General features: G+C 37.5%; 1 pseudogene; it reads left to right on the top strand.

Annotated features, from left to right (window-relative positions):
• The first annotated feature begins 449 nt into the window (after nucleotides 1-449).
• LOC136322368 (protein BEX3-like) lies at nucleotides 450-794 on the top strand (annotated as a pseudogene).
• Nucleotides 795-5,761: the final 4,967 nt, after the last annotated feature.

Here is a 5,761-nt window from a genome sequence, read left to right as displayed (position 1 = left end):
TCACTGGCTGGTGCGAGACTTTAATAAAGGAATGGCCCACCATTTTTGGCTCCACTGTTTCTTTACCATCTGCCCAAATCCAATGAGAACTTGCATGGCCACTACGGTGGCGGCTACTGGCCATACAGGGGACCAATTAGAAAATATAATAAAAATAAGAATTGCAATTACAATAAAAACAAAAACTAGATTATCTGCCTTGCAAGACCCACAAAAAGGGAACTTTTGGAGGAGTAGGAGCTGCAGACTGACTCTTCATTCAATGCAATCATCCCTCCCTCCTGGGTACCAGCTCAATGCTGCCCTGTGTCTGAGGGGGCCTGGTATCAGCTTGCTAAAGTGGAACAGGTCTGCAGGTACTAGTGTTGTGGGTATTCATTTGCTGAAAATCAGGTAAAGGAGGGAACAGCAAGGATAGGCCCAGGAAAATAACCACAAAAAATCTCATCATGGCAAATATCCACCATGAAAATGAAGAAATGGAACAGCCCATGCAGAATGGAGAGGAAGACCAACTCTTGGGAGGGCGTGAAGGCCACCAGCCAGCAGGAAATTAATAGACTGGGATGGGCTGGCCGAAGGGCCCCTCACTTCCAATGGGCCATACCCAATAGGTAGGTCAATGGCGTGATGGGTGGAGATGGAGAGGCTATGGAAATGTTCATGGAGGAGATGAAAGAAATAAGGAGAAAACTTAGGGAGCTGTAGTTGAAGAATTGTCTGCATATCCTTATGGGGAGCTCTCTAATCAGCATGACCATCATGATGGATTTTGCCTTTGCCTTGATTCCTGACATTTCCATGAGATTAATACTGTGATTCCCATTTGCTTTCTCTTTCCTTGCATTTCCTGATACACCTTTACTGATTCCTTTGCTGTAACCTTTATGTAATTTCCATATGTACAGTAGGTTCTGTGGCAGCAGCTTCCGGTTGGAGATTGCCTTGGTACACAGTCTTAAGTTTCTGTCTAATAGATATGTATATTCCAAACTGCCCTCTTGATGTTCCACTTATCTGTCAGACCTCACCCTTACTGGACTATGCCCCTGAGTCAGATGAATTCCAAAAAGCTGACAAGCAGCCCCAAGGAGGGGCTCCAAACATACCAGGACTTTTGCCTCAGTATCCCCTCAGGCTCTCCCAAAAACTATATAACTCACCCCTAGTCTGTAACCGGTGCTCTTCTCCCCTGAGAAGTGCCCAGCAGGGTTCCTTTCTTCTTGGTCTTTCGGACTCCCATGGATTCCAACACTGTCAACAGTAGTTTTACCTACTTGCATGAAAAAATGTAAAGTTAATGAAGCAATTAGAAAGAAAAAAAAGAAAATTTATGGAAACCATAAAACTTAACCCAAGAGAACATAAAGAAAGATCTGAATCATGACAGATGTGCTCATTTTATTGAATGGAGAGACTCAAGATTATGAAATTTTTTATTTTTCCCTAAGTTAATATTTGAATTTAATCAACCTCAATTAAAACTCAATTAGCATTTTAAAAATAAAACTTTTTGCTTGTTTTAACAAAAACCTAGAAGGGCAAATGAGAAAGAATAGCTAAGATAAAGTTGAAAAAGAACTCTATAAGAAAAGATAACTTATCTCACCAAACAGAGCATTCTATCATAATACAAAACTATAGTAATAACAAAAAGAAATTTTAACAGAGAAATAAAACAATAGTTCAGTAAAATGGAACAGAAGGCCCTCAAATAGTTTGTCATAAAAAGATAGCAGAAACCTGACCAGGCAGTGGTGCAGTGGATAGAGTATTAAACTGGAACATGGAGGTCTCGGGTTCAAAATCCCGAGGTTGCTGGCATGAGTGCGGGTTCATCCAGCTTGAGCAGGGGCTCACAAACTTGAGCATGGGGTTGCTGGCTTGAGCGTAGGATCACAGACATGACCCATAGTCACTGGCTTGAAGCCCAAGGTCTCTAGCTTAAGCAAGGGGTCATTTGCTCTGCTGTAGCCTCCCGGTCAAGGTATGTGTGAGAAAGCAGTCAATGAACATCTAAGAAGACAAAGGAGTTGCAACAAAAAATTGATGCTTCTCATCTCTCTCCCTTCCTGTCTGTCTGTCCCTCTCTCTGTCCCTTTCTCTGACTCTATCACAAAAAAAAGAAGATAGCAAAGAATAGGTTTTAAAAAAATTTTAATTAATAATAAAGGTGGCATTTTATAAAGAGAAAAATAGACTGCTAATTGATATTAGAAAATTGCTATTCATTAGAAAAAAGTAAAGAATATCTTTACTTCATACCATACACAATAATGAGGTCCATATACATTAAATATTTAAATATTAACTATAAAAAGTATTAAAAGGAAAAAATTTTTTATAAATTGAGGAAGTTGAAGAGTATCTCTAAGCAACATATAAAAATTAGAAATCAGCCTGACCAGACGGTGGCACAGTGGATGGAGTGTCAGACTGGGATGCTGAGGACCCAGGTTCTAGACCCTGAGGTCACCAGCTTGAGCATAGGCTCATCTGGTTTGAGCAAAAGCTCACCAGCTTGGACCCAAGGTCACTGGCTCGAGCAAGGAATTAGTCTGCTGAAGACCTGTGGTCAAGGCACATGTGGGAAGGCAATCAATGAACAACTAAGGTGTCGCAATGCACAATGGAAAACTAATGATTGATGCTTCTCATCTCTCTGTTTCTGTCTGTCTGTACCTGTCCATCCCTTTCTCTGACTCTCTCGCTGTCTCTGTAAAAAAAACACAAAAAATCCCCTACAAATCAATAAAGAAAAAGGCCAATAAAATTGACCTCAAACATTTTAGTATGGTTAAAGACACCAAAGATAAAGTTACGGAAGAGAATACTTGTCATGTGCATAACAAAGAATTACATAATACATAAATATTTCTGTAAATCATGTAATAGAAACAGATAATTTAGAAAAAAATACTAATTGTCTAGATTCCAAGTTTCACTATAAATAAGAGAGATGCAAAATAAAATGCCTAGGTATGGTTTTGAGGTTGTTTTTTTTATTTTTTCCTTTGCTATTTCTCTTGTTTGGAATTCTGGGAGCCTTCTAGATTTGTGGGGAGTTGGTGCCTGTAATTAATTCTGGAAAGTTCTCAGTTGTTATTATCTCAGATATGTCTTCTGCCTTGTTCTTTTCTCCCTCTGGTATTCCAATAACACATGATAACCTTTTGATATTACCACACAGTTCTTGAATATTCTGTTTTTTATTTCAGTTTTAGATGTTTCTATAAAACCATCTTTGAATTTACTAATTCTTTCCTCAATGTCCATTAGCTGAGCCCATTGAAAACATTCTTTATTTCCATTACAATTTTTCAATGCTAGTATATTTCTTTTGAATCTTTTTTTAATGTTTTAAGTTTTTTTATTTAATTAATTGTGTTTATAAGATTCTAGGGTCACCCCGAATACATTCCCCCTACTCCCTATTCCCCTCAACATCTCCCTTGCCTCCCTCCCTACAGTGCCCTCCCCCCTTCCCTTCAGGTTTATCCCATTCTATCATCCCCTTTCCCTCTGTCCTCTTTTCTTCTGGTCCCTTTGATACCTCCTCTGGCTCAATTCCGTTCCTCAGTTCTCATTATTCCTTAAATTCCTCAAAAAAGTGAGGTCATATGATGTTTTTCTTTCTCTGCCTGGCTTATTTCACTCAACATAATAGTTTCTAGGTCCCTCCATATTGTTGCAAAAAGTAATATTTCCTTCTTTTTCATAGCCCCATAGTATTCCACTGTATATATGTACCACCGCTTTTTTATCCACTTGTCTACTGACAGACACTTCAGCAGTTTCCAGATCTTCCCTATTGTAAAAAATGCTGCCATAAACATGAGGGGTGCATTTCTGTTTTTCAGTCAGTGATATGGTGTCCTTGGGATATATTCCCGTAAGTGGGATGGCTGGGTCAAAGGGCAGTTCCATTTTTAATTTTTTGAGAAATCTCCATAGTGTTTTCCACAGTGGCTGCACTAGCCTGCATTCCCACCAGCAGTGCAGGAGGGTTCCCCTTTCTCCACATCCTCACCAGCACCTATTTTGTGTTGTTTTGTCAATGAGTGCCATTCTGACTGGTGTAAGATGGTATCTCATTCTGGTTTTAATTTGCATTTCTCTAATGATTAGTGATATTGAACATTTTTTCATTTGTCTATTGGCCATCTGTATGTCCTCTTTAGAGAAGTGTTTATTCATTTCTTGTGCCTATTTTTTGATTGGATTGTTTGTCTTCCTTGTGTTGAGTTTTACAAATTCTTTATAAACTTTGGTTACTAATCCCTTATCAGATGTATTGTCGACTATGTTCTCCCATTGTGTGGTTTGTCATTTTATTCTGTTCATATTGTCTTTAGCTGTGCAAAAGCTTTTTAGTTTGATCTAGTCCCATTTGTTTATCCTGTCTTTTATTTCATTTGCCTGTGGAGATAACTCAGCAAAGATATTGTTGCTATAGATGTCGGTGAGCTTACTGCCTAAGTTTTCTTCTAGGATACTTATGGTTTCACAATTTACATTTAAGTCCTTTATCCATTTTGAGGTTATTTTTGTGCATGGTGTAAGTTGGTGGTCTAGTTTCATTTTTTTGCAGATAGCTGTCCAGTCTTCCCAACACCATTTGTTGAAGAGACTGTCTTTACTCCACCGTATGCTCTTACATCCTTTGTCAAATATCAATTGTCCATAAAGATGTGGGTTTATTTCTGGGTTCTCTGTTCTGTTCCATTGATCTATATGCCTGTTCTTATGCCACTACCAAGCTGTTTTGAGTACAATGGCCTTGTAGTATAACTTGATATCAGGAAGTGTGAAACCTCCCACTTTGTTCTTCTTTTTCAAGATTGCTGAGGCTATTCGTGTTCTTTTTGCTTCCATATACATTTTTGGAATATGTGTTCTATATCTTTGAAGTATGTCATTGGTATTTTAATTGGTATTGTATTGAAATTATAAATTGCTTTGGATAATATAGACATTTTAATGATGTTTATTCTTCCTAACCATGAGCACAATATATGTTTCCACTTGTTTGTGTCTTCCTTGATTTCTTTTATCAGTGTTTTATAATTTTCTGAGTACAAGTCTTTAACCTCCTTGGTTAAATTTACTCCTAGGTACTTTATTTTCTTTGTTGCAATAGTGAAGGGGATTGTTTCCTTAATTTCTCTTTCTGAAAGTTCATTGTTTATGTATAAAAATGCCTCTGATTTCTGTGTATTAATTTTATATCCTGCCACCTTGCTGAATTTGTTTATTAGGTCCAGTAGTTTTTTTACTGAAACTTTAGGGTTTTCTATATACAGTATCATATCATCTGCAAATAATGATAGTTTTACTTCTTCTTTTCCAATTTGGATGCCTTTTATTTTTTCTTTTCTGATTTCTGTAGCTAGGAATTCCAGCACTATGTAGAATAAGAATGGTAAAAGTGGACCCCCTACCTTGTTCCTGATTTTAGGGGAATTGCTTTTAATTTTTGTTGGCTGTGGTTTTGTCATAGATTGCCTTTATCATGTTGAGGTATGTTCCCTGTATTCCCACTTTGCTAAGGGTTTTGATCATAAATGGGTGCTGGATTTTATCAAATGCTTTTTCTGCATCTATTGAAAGTATCATGTGGTTTTTCTCCTTTCTTTGGTTTATGTGGTGAATCACATTAATTGATTTACAAATGTTGTACCATCCTTACCTTCCCAGAATAAATCCCACTTGATCGTGATGTATGATTTTTTTCATGTATTCCTGGATCTGGTTTGCTAAT

The sequence above is a fragment of the Saccopteryx bilineata genome, chromosome 2 (genome assembly GCF_036850765.1).
Source record: "Saccopteryx bilineata isolate mSacBil1 chromosome 2, mSacBil1_pri_phased_curated, whole genome shotgun sequence".
Taxonomy (NCBI): Eukaryota; Metazoa; Chordata; class Mammalia; order Chiroptera; family Emballonuridae; genus Saccopteryx; species Saccopteryx bilineata.
This window is presented reverse-complemented; position numbering and strand designations above follow the sequence as displayed.